Below are 16,526 nucleotides of genomic sequence, written 5' to 3'. Positions count from 1 at the left end.
GAGAAAGAGTAGGAGGAAGAGGAGGAGGTAAACATAGGATATAGCGCGGCGAAGGAAGAGAGGGAGAGATGGTGAACGGCGAAGGGGACCGAAATCGATATGCGCGACTTAATCAGCAATTAGGCCCAGAAGGGAAGAAGAAGAAGAAGAAGAAGAAGAAGAAGAAGAAGAAGAAGAAGAAGAAGAGGAAGAAGAAGCAAAGAGGAAACACGAGAACGATCGTGTTCGGTCACCGATATCCCGTAGAGAAACTACAAAGATGAACAAACCTAAGGGCGTGGTCAAACAGAACTCGCGAGGGATCAAGAACAGAAGGCGAGGAGCCTCCGCAAGGAGCCCTGTTATGAGTTTTAAGGACTGTTGGGGGTAGATAACAAACAATCACTCCTGGGAGTGCGGGACTCGAACCGGGGATTAGGATGATGATAGAGCAGCGGAAAAAATAACACCGATTACAGCTTTGAAAATGGAGAGAAGATAGGAAAGTATTTGCGGATAGAAATGTCGGACACTGAGGATAAAACCAACTTTGGTAGAGCGAGAGCACAGACAAGAGCTTTACCGATTTCCAATAGAGACGGACAGACTGCATCACATCCCCATAACAGACATACGGCACTCACGAACAGGCAGTGGGTGGCATCCTTACATACTACAGGGTGTTCCAAAAAGATGCACTCAATCTCTCAAATGTTTCGTGACGTTGTCGAATCCATTCGTCCGTGTCATCAGTTTGATATTCACTTTTAGGCTTCCTGTTTCCGACCACCTTCGACCGAAAATCAAGCGATCGGTCGGCGACACCAAACCTATGCAAGGAAATGAAATGTAAAAACTTAATGTGGTTGATAAGATGAAAATCTATGTACTGGGGACTATTCAGTGTGTGTTGTAATCTATCTATATATCGATCTATCTATTTATCTATCTTATTACCGACTACCAGCGACTTCCGAAGACTATCTGCAACTGGCCGGAGACGACCTGGTCACCGGTGGTCGGCAACAGGTCGTAAGCTGTAACTGGGCCCTTAGTTACCCCTGGATAGGATAATAGAACTTGGCACACTATCATCCAGCCAGGAGACACTATCCCCCACTCATATCTCCCTTTTTAACCCTTTCCAGCGACACACAACACAGCGACCATACGCGACCATTTCATTCAAATAAGAAGAAAAGTCAGACATGAAGAGGCGGACGGATGGGTGGGTGGGGGGGGGGGGTAACGATCGATGTCTCTTTCAGTCCGGGGGTACTCTGAACAGCTGTGGTTCCCATATTCTCTTATATGACGCCCACTTTTTTGCTTCTAGAACACCCGCACGCCCCCGCCTCGCCTTTTTGTATCGATATAAAACTTTACATCATAATCATATACTAAGTATAATAATACATTGTATAGAAAACGTATTGAGGTGACTGACAGAATTATACTTAGCACGTATATTACGGGATATATTTCTTCTTGGAATTATTTCATTATTCTTATTAAATTATTATTTTTGAGTAGATGACTTAACGACCTCCTTGTATCCTCTTCACGCCTCTTTGGGGGGATGGGGTGCCCTAGTTCAGGAACCACAGGTCTACAGGATCTATTGATCAGGTCACCGTGCAGTGAGAGGTCAACAGACACCCGCTCCCCCATACCCCAAACACACACACACACATTCGATGGCGCAGTTGGTAGAGCGCTGGACTTCCAGCATGGTGGAGCTCGTAGTACTTGGTTGGAATCCTGCCCACGGCCGAAATTATTTCGGTATCGCTGCGCTTCGGGTCGTTACTCTGACTCTCGTGGGCGGGGAGTTGGGTGTGTGTGTGTGTGCAAGGTCAGAGCATTACCCATAGATCGGTCATACGAGCTCTGAGGTCTCTTCCGGGAGGGAAATAGCTGTCGATCACGAGTCCAACACGTGATCCAAAGACCAAGGTGAATACACAAACACACACACACACACACGCAGTATGGGAAGTCAACTCTCTACGCACATAAGTGAATATCAATTTATCGACGGATGACAATAGGGGGGACATGCTTTCTGAAGCTGTTGTTATTTAGAGTCCTGCAGCTGCTGTAGGAAGGAACGTGCAGCCAACAGCTGAGCTGACACCCGGTTAAGGTTGAGGTCCGGAATAAAAGGTGTGTGTGGGGATTTTTTTTTTTTTTTTTTTTTTTTCGAGTGAAATATCACTCCCACTGCAAGACCCATCTACTCATGCCCTCTTCCTATCTCCAGGCGTTCTTCTGCACATTTTATTCTGGCTAATGTTAGACGATTTCATTCACATGAAGAGTTAAACGTTATCCCAAAACAATTTCTTTGACACGATGAGAGGCGAAGGAAACAGAGAGAAGGATATGAGATTAATTTGAACATTTCTAACGGTGATATTCTTAAAAAAAATTCTTTCCTTATATAAATCTTATACAAACCCATGGAAGGGTAAGATTTATATAAGGAAATAATTTTTCAAGAATACCACTCTAAGAATCTTACGGTGGTATTCTTAAAAAATATTCTTTCCTTATATAAATCTTTTCCTTCCAAGGATTTATATAAGATCTATATAAGGAAAGAATTTTTTTTGATCAATACCACCTTAATTTCCTTTAGGTTTTGTTTTTGCAATATTTGTTTTCACCCTTCGTCTTGAAAAATATTCTTTCCTTATATAAATTTTTCCCTTCCAAGAATTTATATAAGGAAAGAATTTTTTTAAGAATACTACCTTAATTCCCTTTAGGTTTTGTTTTTGCAATATTTGTTTTCATCCTTCGTCAATTGCGTGTTTTCTTAATTCTTACTGTAATTACTTTATTTCCTTCTTTCTGTCTCTTTTTGGCTTAGCGTTGCGGACTCCGCCTATCAGAAGGCTAAAACGATGCCCCTCACAGGACTTTACAGCGTGGAATTTAATGAATCATGACATTGGTTCAACCCACTGGCGGCAGAGTTCGAACCTCCATCACCTCAACCTCCGCCGCAAGTAACGACGCTCAAATCCGCTCGGCCAGCATCCTCTTAGTTTCTGTAATTATCGCAACTTCTTTCATCTCTTCCAGATCAAGTGTTACTTTCACTTTTGTTTTGATTATTATCACTAAGGTTACACAGCCACAGTTTGTTCATCTTATTTCATATCCTCTCCGATGTTAAAATCCACTAGCACTAAAATGACATCAATAACAATAACAGCAAAAATAATTATAGCAATCACAATAATACTAACTACAGTAACAATTACTACCACTACTACTACTACTAATAATAATAATAATAATAATAATAACAATAATAATAATAATAATAACAAAAATAATAATAACGATAATAATAACAATAATAATAATAAATGTACTTTTGGACAGTCTAACTCTTCGTTCTTCCAACATCCTGCAACATTTCTATACGTTTCATATGCACACACCGACTCTACCAAATTTTTTACCTACAATACAGTACTGCCAGTATTGATCCACGCCCCAGATACATATCATATAACTCCAAATTGTGTCCTCAGCTCTTCACTCTGACATTTGTGGCGTCGCTGTTCTGCCCGTGCGACTGTCCATGCCGGGAGAAACTATTGTAATATACTGTACAGTCCTCCTTACGCTAAATAACATGCCGGTGTCACACTTTGCGGCGGTGCCGGGTGCGGCCTGAGGGCGAGTTCAGTGAGCCAGAACTTTATATAATGACGACCAACATCTCCCCTCCCGTGGTTAGAATACTATCACAACCTTTCGAGTCTATTGACTCATAAAGGAGACATTAGTATAGAGAACATCAAGCCACAACGGCGGCGACGGATAGTGTGACACTGACCATAACAGTTCGTCCTCACAGTAGTATTCTTAAAAAAAAAAAAAAAAAAAAAAAAAAAAAAAAAAAAAAAAAAAAAAAAAAAAAAAAAAAAAAAAAAAAAAAAAAATCTTTAAGATTTATATAAGGAAAGATTTTTTTAAGAATACCATCGTGAGAATCTTACGGTGGTATTCTTAAAAAAATCTTTCCCTTCCAAGGATTTATATAAGGAAATATATTTTTTTTAAGAATACCACCGTCAATCCTCCCCACAATGCTTAGCTTCCGCAGCAATGGCTTATGGATTCAACCCAAGTTCCTATCAATAACATGAAATTCATGAACGTTCATTTTTTTCCTTCCATTTTTCCTTCTTCACTTCCTGTCGCTGCGTGTTTTCCTTTACTTATCAAGGTCCTCATTTGCTTATATATTCATTAATGCTCTGCCTCTGACTCACAAATATTTCTTTTCACAAATTCGGTGTAACAAATTCCCTATAACATATTTCTTCATTTCGTATTCGCGAATTTTTTCCTCTCTTGTATAAATATATGACCGACTGCTTTGCGTCCACTGTATCGTTTCTGCATTTTTGCGTGCGTGTGTGTGCGTGCATGTGTCTATGCGTGTGGGTGTATGTGTAAATGTGTGTGTGTGTGTGTGTGTGTATGTGTGTGTGTGTGCGTGTGTGTGTCTATGCGCACACGTGTGTGTATGTGTGGCTGTGTGTTGTGTGCATATGTATGTGTGTGCGCATGTGTGTGTGTGTATGTGTGTGCGCATGTGTGTCTGTGTGTGTACGTTTGTGTGTGTGTTGCATGACTCAACCAACCTCACAACCTCGTTTTTTCATTTCGTTATAGTTCATCCCAATCCATAATTAGTTTGATTGCTTTGCATGACATCTCAAAGATCTGGGTGAAGATCATGATAACATGCCACCTGGGCTTTCTCCCTTCCTATTTTTATCAGTTTCTTTCTTATTATCGTTCTTGAAAATACGGCACTGAAAATAGTTTAATATCTTGTTCAAAAATCTGATAATCGAGATACCTTTGCCATGATCGTATTGTAATTATAGAATAGTGGAATTATCTTTAAAAAATCAATGTGTTTGCACACTGGGATACAGTAAACCACCACACAGGAGATTTTGTACTCACCATTCCACACTGTGGAAAGTGAGGAACCCAAAAGAACATGAGAGAGGAGAAGACTGCAAGAGACCATAAGGCCTACACTAGGCGGTTCCATGTCCATTACCACTTATCATCCCCATCCATAAAGTTATCTAACCTTCTGCCGAAACAACCGATAGTTTCAGTGGACTTGTAGGGGAAAGGCTCTGTTAATACATGCAAGCCGTTTTTTTTTTTTTTTTTTTTTTTTTTTAAGGCCTATGTGTCGTCTCTCTGTCTGGTCAAGTCTGCCGAGTATCCGAGTATCGAACTCACGACCACCTGCTCAAGATACCACGGCTGTATCCTGTGAGCTAGGGCGCGAGCCTACTAACTACTGGTGCTTGAGGGTGAGATGAAAGAATCGGGAACAGATAACGTTTGTCTCATAAGTATGACCCATTCTACAGTTCCTTTGATGATTGAGCAACAAGTTATTTGACCAAGAAGTAAAAAACTAATCCTCGAGTTCCTTATGAAGGTACGCTTTTAGGTAACATTAATCAAACCAAAATCTCAACCAATTTGTGTCCCTTAATAAGAAGTTAAGAGCAATAAGGACTTCACTAAAGAAAGAAAAGAATATATATATACAAATATATATATATATATATATATATATATATGTATATATATATATATAAAAACTGAGGCGTCGCTTTGCTGAATGGATTAAAATGTACCGATTAAGAATATAAGAATAGAGGAGAGTGTAAGAGACCATAAGGCTACACTAGGCAGTTCCATGTCCCTTGTCACCTGTCATCTCCATTCATAAGGTTATCTAACGGTTTCTTAAAACACCAAATAGTTTCAGCGCCTTCTCTCGATTTCTGTCTGGTCAACAATATGTGATTTTAATTCGACTAGAGAGTATCACCAAATTGGAGACTAAACATCGAGTTTGAGTGATTCTGACTATTGGCAAAATTTGACTTTGAGACTGCTCATTTCAATGTACTAAAAAAAAAAAAAAAAAAGTAATGATTGTACTCCAATTTGTATATTTTCTAACCATTCACTGTGGTAGCAACACTGGTTGTTACTCCCCAGCTCCACTATTCCGGAACGATCTATGTATGTATGTACAGTATGTATGTATGTATGTATGCATGTACGTATGTGACTTACAGCGCCACCAAAACTCCATTTCTCCAATTCCCCAATTGACATCTTCCACATACCAATATTTTTTCTTCACTTCTTCGATAACACCTTTCTTTTCTTTCGTCTACGTTCTTTGTCTTTCATTCACTATTATACTCGACTTGAAAAAAAAATCATAACTCAGCTATTGCTAGAATAGTTCCAATGCAATTAGGTGTTTTGTTCCACCTTCAAATTCTCCAAACCCCAACTTACATGTCGGCCCTTGACAGAGTACTTGTTGGTCGTTGTACGGTGTAATTTTCTCACATTTGGAGTGACTCTCCTCGCTTCTGAGTAGTAAGGTCGGAAGTCAATGTCTCTCGCCGCTCGCCTTTAACGATTCTTTTTTCTTTCTTTCTTTTTCTCACGGGCGAACTTTAGCCATTCATTACACATCACAATACTGCTTTACTTTTCTATCGCTACGCTCGTGGTCATTCCTCTTCAGAGCTTGGTGACTGCGTCACCCGTCCTTAGAAGATCACGCAGCACTAGATGTTTAGAAAAAAGTTTCATCCATTTTCTGAGCAATTACCTTTTGCAAAAAACTTACTGTTACGCTCTTTCGTTCCACTGGGGTGTTCTCAAACACCCAATCCCCCCAAAAGATTCTTTTTCATCTTAAAGCTGGAGCCTCTCAATGAGGAGAATATCAGAACACCTACCACCCCACACCGGCACGTGACTGAATCAGTATGTCTTTTGTTCTTCACTCGAAGCGGTTCTCTACAGGTATTTCATTTCTGTACCATCCTTTAACTTTCTACCGCTCTTTGAAATACGTGGATAGTGGGAAATATATTCATCTAGACCCGTTCCCCTTCTGGATCGCAAAGGCGATGGTGTAATATCCGCCCAGCTCCCTGCGAGGAGCCTCACGCTGGCACGCAGACAGAGCGACGCCATCCACCGCGTCTTAACACAGCCAGAACTCGACTGGCACTGTGGCACGCCCACTGATTGCGTCGGGGGCTCGGGGCCTGACTCTCCTCTGGCACTCGACCTGTGAAACCACGGTCATCCAGCCCGTGCTACGTCATTCATGAGGGCTGCTGTTGTTGTTGTTGTTCTGTTGTTGTTCTGTTGCTGTTGTTTTTGTTCTGTTGTTGTTGTTGTTACTGCTTCTGGTGCTCGCTATCGTCTTTCAGTAACTACGAATGACAGGTTTTAAGGGGTTATCACACCGGGCTATTTTTCCTTCAACATCCCACCTCCAACCTCCATTTGAATAACTAGAATATGACTTCGCTTACAGAACTCTAGACTTCTCTAAGAACATTTCACCAATGTGTCTAACATTCGTACAGGTTTAACTCGGTGGTTCCCAACGTGGGGGCAATTTGGTAATGAGTTATTAACAGCGATTTCTTTCTTCTAGTGAGTCTATATGAGTGTGTGTGAGTTCACACATACGATGCATATACAGTATACATACGTAAAAATACTTGTGTGTATGTACATATGTAATTGTATATGTATCTTTTTGAATAAGGATTATATGTCACGGTGGGGGGGTAGGCAGGATTTTAGGGATGTTTAGTTGGGACATGGAGAGAGAGAGAGAGAGAGAGAGAGAAAACATTAGTCTAAGTCAAACTTGACCAAGCCTTAATGGTTGATGGAAGGATTCTACTATATCTTATCAGAATGTGAAGTATGAAGGCTGTACCCTCAACCTACGAGACAGATTAGGGTCCAGCAGAGCTTTAAGTTCTGAACACAAAATCAGTATCATCCAGCGTATGAGTTACTGTTGTGAACAAAGAACTCACGACTTAATTCAGTGACTAACTAATACTTTATCATTTTATCGAGTTAAATTAAAATACTACTAAGTTTCCAGGTCATTTTCCGTGTTAAAAAAGAAAAAAAAAATGCGATCTCAGCAGACTGAATACCCAGTGGATACCGTGTCGAACTCGCAGTCAGGTGGTCGTGAGTTCAATTCCCGTGTCCCGCTAGGGACTTTGTTGCGTTGGTTCCCAACAGCTCTGGCCAGGTGGGGAGGCAACCCAAACATCGGCAAAAAAAAAAAAAAAAAAAAAAAAAAAAAAGTCTTGTCGCAACTGACAGGTCTTGCCCTACCAGGGGTTTCTCACTTCCCACTTTGTGGGATGGTGAGTTTTTGGTGGATATGGATTCCTCCTTTGAACATAGAGGTTCACGTCTTATGTCTTAGGTCAATAATTGCCAAACTAATCCTTTATAATTTTCACAAGAAAAATTCAAACAACTAATTTTACAAGTCATTCCCCGTGTTATCCCAATTATTGGAAACAAAATTACGATCTGATGAGAAGACATGGTTCATGGCAAGTACGTGATTGACATGACCGGGCAATCGATACGACGTGTAAGTGACATCAATGATAAAGCTGATACGACGCGTGACCCCAGAGGTGTGTGTGTGTGTGTGTGTGTGTGTGTGTGTGTGTGTGTGTGTGTGTGTGTGTGTGTGTGTGTGTGTGTGTGTGTGTGTGCGTGTGTGTATGTGTTTACCTCATTGTAATAAACAGAAAATGAGCAACTCACACTGTCCTTTGTGTGATTCACCATGGTCTTAGACCAGGTGTTGGACTCGTGATCGGCAGCTATTTCTCTCCCGGAAGAGAGCTTAGAGCTCATATATGACCGATCAATGGGTAATGCTGTGACCTTACACGCGCACACACACACGCGCACACACACACACACAACTCCCCGTCCACGAGAGTAGGAGTAACGACCCGCAGCGCAGCGATACTGAAATTATTTCAGCATTGGGCGGGATTCGAACTCGGACTGCTGTAGTAGCGGTTGCGAACGCTACCACTGCGATGTCGAGTCGTGTCCATGTGTGTGTGTGTGTGTGTGTGTTACTTTAGAACTCTTTCTTCGACTTCGGTTGCGGTTCTTAGTTTTCCCTACACTTCGGATGACGTCGTGGTCCTCTACACATACCACATATGATATGATTTGTTTGTTCATACTACGCCAAAGAAGGCTAAATTAGATTTGTTTTGTGCAAAGATTCCAAAGTCGAGAAAGGGACTCATTGAGAAAGTCATGCAAGCGCGGACATCGTTCGGAGGAATTTATTTCTTATTTTATTTATTTATTTATTTATCTATTTTTGCCGGTTGGCCACCAGTGCAATAGGCGAGGTGGTGGTGGTGAGGGTCCTACGCCAGGAGGCGCTGAGTAGCTGCGACCGAAGCCATCAACCTTACCAATACGCTTTGGGGACTGTTGGGGGGCAGGTAACAGTCACTCCTGGGAATCAGAGAGGAGTACGGGGTTCGAACCCACAATTAAACGGATGCGAGTCCAGAACGTTTCCAATTACGCCACCACCGTACACCAATCCAATAATAATCTGTGTTTTGTCTAATCCTAAATATCCTCTAGGTTTGTGTAATATCTTTGTGTAATTCTAGGTTATGTAACTGGTGGGCTATTGGTTTCATATAGTACAGTGGTTCCCAACCTTTTTTTTTTGCCGCGACATCTGGTGAAGATGTGGCGACCCAAGCATCAAAAAGCAATTTCGAAAGTCTTCTTTTATTGAAAACACAAGTGTAGGGAAGCTTTTGATTGAAATTATTTTTTTCTAACAAGGTCTCGCGACCCATTCTTGAACACTTCGCGACCCATAGTTTGGGAATCGCTGATATAGTACAATCATCTTCCATTTCTAGTTAGTGTCTACGTACTAGACTCTACAGGGTTTCCCTTGAGCAATCTCGCTTTTGCTTCGGTGTTCATTACTCGAAGTCCACACGCACTTTACCTCCACTGCCATAATCCATTGACAGATAGCTAACCAACAACAACAATAACAAAATGTTCCATAACTCGCGTGTCACGATCATACATACATACTCGTACATATACCAAAGGCTTTTTCCCCCCTTACAAGGGAGGTAGCCAAAAAGAAAAAGGCATTCCCACCCATTCCATCCCTAATACACTCCACTCCCCTCCACCCTCCCTCTTATCTTGACACCTCCTGGATGACGGGTCATCCCTGCATCTTGTCCACTGCCCTGGGTCAGAGGTTGTGTCGCAATCAACAACAATAAAAGCAACCAAAATTGTCACAATATTCACGAAAGGATGGAACCATTATCAAATGTACAACGTTTCGATTGTTGAATCTTTTTTTTCAAGTACACAGGCGCAGAATACATCCTCTATGTTATTTATACATCTCAGAATGGGAGAGGAAAGGACAATAGGACAGAGCATCCTAGTGTCCCTTCTTTGTCCATTCCGCGATGTGCAAATAGCTTAGAGTTTGTGTTCTGCATCTGTGTTCTTGGAAAAAAAAAAAAAAAAAAAAAATCTTCAGCATGCGAAACATTGTACATTTGATCAAAGTTCCCATCCTCACATGGTGTCTGACCATTCTATCGGTAACTGTCATTCTAAACCAACAACCAGAGGGAATCATTACTATTAGTGTAGGCCTTATGGTCTCTTGCTGTCTCCTTTATTTCTATGTTCTTATGCTTCCGCCTCTTTCGCCTTCACCTCTCCGAAATCTCTCACATAGGACTCATTCCCGATTCACTTCCTCACAATGAAAGTCTCTCACTCAGTAGCTTTGAGCTCCCTTTCCCTCATACAGGTACCCGTACTCAACTAACCCGGATCCTATCTATTAAACGAAAGAAACGAGCACAAATGAACACAGATCTAGTGGTATGCGGGCTGTGTTCTGATATATGGTATTTTGTATCCCTCGAGAGAATTGCAGCTCGTGAGGTTATCAGTATTTTTGAAAAAAGACAAAAATTATATTAAAGATAGATAAATACATAAGTGAATAGATGAAATAAATATATAAACAAAATAAGTAAGGGGGGAGATGAAGAACCTACGCCAGAAGGCACGTAGCTGCGGCCGAAGCCATCACCTTTGCCATACCCGCTTTCTGCGCTGTTTTGGAAGGTAACACTCACTACTGGGTATCGGAGAGAAGTGCGGGATTCGAACTTAAGACTAAGCGAATGTGAGACCAGCACGCTTCCGATTACGCCACAAGCGCAAATATGTCAATGTGATGATGATATGGTGTGACGTCACAACCCCCCCCCCCCCCAACCATCGGAGGGCTAGGACGATGCCCTTCACATAGGACTTTGTAGCGTGGAATTTCATGAACCATGCCCTTGGTTCAACTTCGCCAGTGGCAGGGTTCGAACCACCATCCCCTCGACCTTTGCCGCAAATAACGGCAAAGGTCGAGTCATGTAATTCAACAATGGCGGCTCCTCCTTCTCAACGGGTTAGTTGATTTTGAGAAACTTAAAAGGGCGGTGGAGCGTCATGAAGGGTAATGATTTCCAATGAAATATAGAAATAGCCTATATTCGGTTGTTGGTGACATACCCTCTGACACGCGGGCGAAGGGGAGGATTGTATTTCGTTATCGTCAAACGAACTTTTTTTTTTATCCACGGGTACAATGTTGCGCGCTCAAAAAAAAAAAAAAAAAAAAAAAAAAAAAAAAAAAAAAAAAAAAAAAAAAAAAAAAAAAAAAAAAGGGGAATCAACATAGGGTTTGTACGAGTTAAAGAAACAAAAACCAATTTTGTTAGGATTAGATATTAAGGTTGGGTCCTAGTACATGTACTTATACTTAAGTACAAATTTCCATGTACTTGTATTAGATTTTAAAACTTCATTGTTACTTGTACTTGGAATTTAAAAATTCAGTGTTACTTGTACTTAGGACACAAAGTACTTGGAAAATATGAAGTACATTTAAGTATAAACAAGTGCATTGTACTTAATCAAAATTTATATGGTGAATACAGATTCTAGCGAACATTGAGTGTTATGCGGTCATGATGCTGTGACAGGATTTTTTTTATCACATAAAGTATTTGTACTTGAGTACAGTGACATGTACTTGGAATTAAGTACATAGTAAAATAATTGTACTTGTATTTTAAAAATATCCAGGTGCTTGGACTTGGACTAAGTACAGTCGCCTCCACTTGGACCCAACCCTGTTAGACAACAATCATAAACAAATCCTGTGTTATTCCGGTCCTTAGGGGTGTCAATAAATTTACTAAAATTTGCCAACATAAAACTTAAGTCGTAAATAGCCTACAACCGTCACCCAAGAAAAGGAGAAAGTAAAAGAAGACGAAGAGGAATAATAATAATGTATCTATATACTGAGAACACTTTCCCCCTTACAAGGGAGGTAGCCAAGTCAGAGGCAAGCAACCACCCCCAACCATTCCACTCCCCTCCACCACCCCTCCCATCTCAGCTCCTCATGGATGACGGGTCATCCATGCATCCACTAACTGCCCTGGGTCAAACGCAATGCAGCAAGACACAGTACATCCACAACAAGGCCGCTTCACTTAATCGGCGACCCACCCCCCTCCCCGTCCCCTCATGCAGAAAAATAGAAGACGGGGAGAAATGCCTTCGGGCTGCGTCAAAATATCATTGACACACAAGCACCCCCTAACCACCATCCTTCCCCTCCTTCCATAACAGTATCATCCATACACATTCTCTACTCATCCCTATCTCCTGCCTCCTTCCTTCCTTGCTCAACAGACATTCCCTCTTGCTCAGCGCCTACTTCACCCCACCCATCTCATCTCGGTCGTCTCCTCAAGTTCACTCCCCACACCTCTGACTTCCACACCTCTTTTACCAATCTTTCATCATTCTTTTCATGTGTCCAAACCATCCCAATGATCTTTCATCAACTCTATCTGCCATCTCCTTTTCCACACCCGCTCTCCTTCTCATTTCGTTTCTCACTTCATCCAACCAGCTAACCCCTACCATACTTCTCAGACATTTAATCTCAATCACATCAAAACTTTTCGTTTCTGCCGCTCTTGATTTTGAATTCCAAACATCTGTTCCATACAATGCCGTCGGCACAATCACCCCTTTATACAATCTCCTCTTTGCATTCATCCCCATGTACCTATTTCCCATAACACTTTTTAATCCCCCAAGGCATTTACTTGCTTCTTTCAATCCACAATTTACCTCCACCTCCACTCCTCCCTTTTCTGCCACATGTGACCCCAAATACCTAAAGCTATCCAGTTCCTCCAGCTTCTCTCCTTTAAGACTTACTTCTTATTTGCTGCCATCCTCTCCCCTTGTATATCTCATCACCTTACATTTACCCTCATTTACTTTCAACTTTCTCCTATCGCATTTCTTCCCAAACTCTGTCACTAATTCTGATCTTGCCACAAGCGCAGTGTCGTCAGCAAACATGAACTGGCTTAACTCCCACTTCCCACCATTTTCTTTATTAATAAAAAATAACAATAATAACAAGAATGACAATACTACTACTGATAATAATAACAATGATACCATCAAGAAGAAATCAATCATGGACGACTTCAGTATCGGTTAATTTTATGGTTCGTAAACCGGCTCCCTTGTTCCGGTACATGACATTACTAAGCATCTATATCATGAGGTGGCCGCTGCTTTCTCAACTTAGATAAAAATAATCATATAACAAAGTATTTACGCTTCGCATATGATTCAGCTGATTTTCTTAACCTGGTGAGGGTGGTGGCATACGTCGTGAGCCATTTGCCCAAATACCTTAGTACATGCCTCTCTCTCTCTCTCTCTCTCTCTCTCTCTCTCTCTCTCTCTCTCTCTCTCTCTCTCTCTCTCTTTTTTTTTTTTTTTTTTTTTTTTTTTACATCCCATTTATGTGTTATTTTTTCTGTGTATAGTAAAGGAAGATGTAAAGTACAATGAGTATCACTTTTTTTTTAGGATGATATCAACGATTTGAAGAAATTCTATGACATGTGGCAACAATTTCTCCCCACGTTGCCACGCCGAAGTGTCACTGGGTGACAAGTAACACTGACGATCCGATAAATCGGTGGGCAAATTGGCACATCGCACTCAAGGAAATTCTCGCTTCTGCCCTACCCTGAACGGACTTCTTGAAGCGCAAGGACCGGAGATATGGAGTATGGGGACGGGGTAAAATGCAGGAAAATTCTCTTAATATATGTGGAATTGAGGGATAATTTGACTAAAAGCACACCTTTTCCATTTTCATTTGTTAGCAGATTTATCTGATCTATTTATCTTTCTATCTTTGCCGAAGTACTGATGTGTGGAGATAAGGGATAAGGAGGCTTAATATAAAAGGATTAGGCCTCAATGGCATACGGTTCACTTATACGGCCAAGGACGATGATAATAACATTCAACAACAATAATAATAATTAAAATAATAGTAATAATAAAAAAGAAAAAATAATAATAATAATAAAAATAATGACCACTACAACCTGATTCTTCCCTGTCTTTCTTAGAGATTACCAAGATTGAAAAGACATATCAATTACTCACTCACTACACCAGACATCTATAACCGTCTAAATGAACCGACAATGGTAGAGAGTAGCCATTACTAGCACCTGTGATTCTTATAGTTGCTTGAGGCGCATTTAATATATCTAGAATATCTGACGGGAGGCAGGATGACTCTTCATACCAGAGGCGTTGCGATAGAGTGGCTAAATGGGTTTCAACTGCGTATGATGTGGGTGAGCACTTTGTCTGCGTGTGTGTGTGTGTGTGTGTGTGATTCACTATGGTCTTGGATCACGAGTTGGACTCGTGACTGACATCTATTTCCCTCCCGGAAAAGAGCTCAGATCTCATATATGACCGATCTATGGGTAATGCTGTGGCCTTACACGCACCCCAACTCCCCGCCCACGAAAGTTGGAGTAACGACTCGCAGCGCAGCGATACTGAAATTATTTCAGCCCTGGGTGGAATTCGAACCCGGACCGCCGTACTGGCAGCCGGGAACTCTACCACTTGCGCTATCGAGTCGTGTGTGTGTGCGTGTGTGTGTGTGATGAGCATGTTTTTGGTATTCGTTGAAAAACCCTTCTCGACACAATTTTTAACCAATGGAGAGCTAGTATTTATTTGAAAATAAAGATTTTTAAATAACGTTCGGATACGTTACCGTTGGAATAACTGGCAGACGTGAAGATCCTTACCTGAAACGAGAAAATACGTTTTATGTATTCTTGGCCACAGTGGAAAGACGATGGTGACGATGATGATGATCATGGCAATCATTATGACGATGATAATGGTGACAATAATCATGAAGGCGCACAGGAGGAGGATGGGGGGGAAGGGGAAAGAGGAGGGGGAAATGATGGAAGAGGAGGAGGGGAAAGAAGAGAGAGAGAGAAGAAGGAAGAGGAAGATGGAAGTGCAGATGAGGATGAGAATGAGGTGAAGGAGGGGAGGGGGAGGAGGGGTTGGGGAAGAGGAGGAGGAAGAGGAGAAAGAAGGTGAGGCGAAGGAAAAAGGGGGGAAGAGACGGACGAAGATGACGACGATGATACTCCTGTGACGTAATCAAAATTTAGAAAAAATAAACTCCATACTGATTCCATACTGGTGCTCCCTGCGTGGTTATTTTAGACTTAGTTGTTTTAAATCTAAATAATTTATTCCCCCTTATTAGTGACATTTTCCTAGTTTATGTCATCACCCAAAGTATTCGATTACTGCAATAAAAAATATATTAGCTTGCATTATTTTTGGGGTATTTGGAAGTCTCGATTATTATTCATTCCGTCAATTTCTAGCACTGACAAAAACGACACCGCCAGAACGACCTACGGTGTAAACAAACGAACTAATGGTGGCGGCACACTAGGCATTTCTCGCTAGCATGCTACTTGCTTTTGCTATTTCATTTGAGCAGAAACGACTTCGGTTGCAGTCTTTTGTTTTTCAAATTTCCAAATGTCAAATTACTTTTGCTGACGTCATACAGTGAGAACCTGAATGACGAACTAAGAAAAGTTAAACCTAGAATACGAATGTTACAAATGTTGTTGAGATGTTCTTCTGGAAATCTAGAATATTGTAACAGAAGTCGTTTCTACTCAAAGAAGCAATAGCAAGAAGCAGTGTGCCGCCACCTCAAGTTTGCAACTTTTGACGCCTCACAAAACATTTCATTCTTCAACTAATCGCTTCCAACATTACTTCAAGAACGTTTGACGTTTTAACGTTACTCAAGAACGTTTGATGTTTGAACGTTACATGTTGACAAGAAAACGAATGTACGTCATCATTCTGGGGTTCTTCTCTAGCTAGCGGTCCCGGCCGGCCGGCCGGCGGGTCTTGTCTTGGCTCCTAACTTGTCTTCGCTGGCCGGCCGGCCTCCGGTTCAGTCAGTCAAACATTTCTGGTTCTCATTTAACTTAACAATAGCTTCCACGCTTGTGCGACAAAAATGAGCCCGATTTGCTGGTTTTTCTCCACTATTTGCTAATTTCACTGATTCAGTACAACTATGTAAGGTGCATATCTACAGAATCTATTTATGG

At 41.3% G+C, this 16,526-nt stretch overlaps 1 protein-coding gene across 3 annotated transcripts in view; it reads right to left on the bottom strand.

Moving 5' to 3' along the window:
- Positions 1-16,526, bottom strand: part of LOC143034631 (cytochrome b5 reductase 4) — a 103,853-nt gene that overhangs the window by 74,146 nt on the left and 13,181 nt on the right. Inside the window, exon 1 of one of the 3 annotated variants that reach the window (XM_076200970.1) lies at positions 7,024-7,074. The exons of 1 other annotated variant lie outside the window; for it this stretch is intronic. The gene's annotated coding sequence lies outside the window, so the exon portion shown is untranslated. Of the gene's footprint in view, positions 1-6,357; positions 7,075-16,526 lie in introns of those variants that run through there. One more of the 3 variants, XM_076200971.1, reaches the window with a different exon arrangement.

This window comes from Oratosquilla oratoria, chromosome 17 (genome assembly GCF_046742065.1).
Source record: "Oratosquilla oratoria isolate Oo_2021 chromosome 17, ASM4674206v1, whole genome shotgun sequence".
NCBI classification, from domain to species: domain Eukaryota; kingdom Metazoa; phylum Arthropoda; class Malacostraca; order Stomatopoda; family Squillidae; genus Oratosquilla; species Oratosquilla oratoria.
Note: the sequence above shows the minus strand (reverse complement) of the source record. Positions and strands in the feature narration are given on the sequence as shown.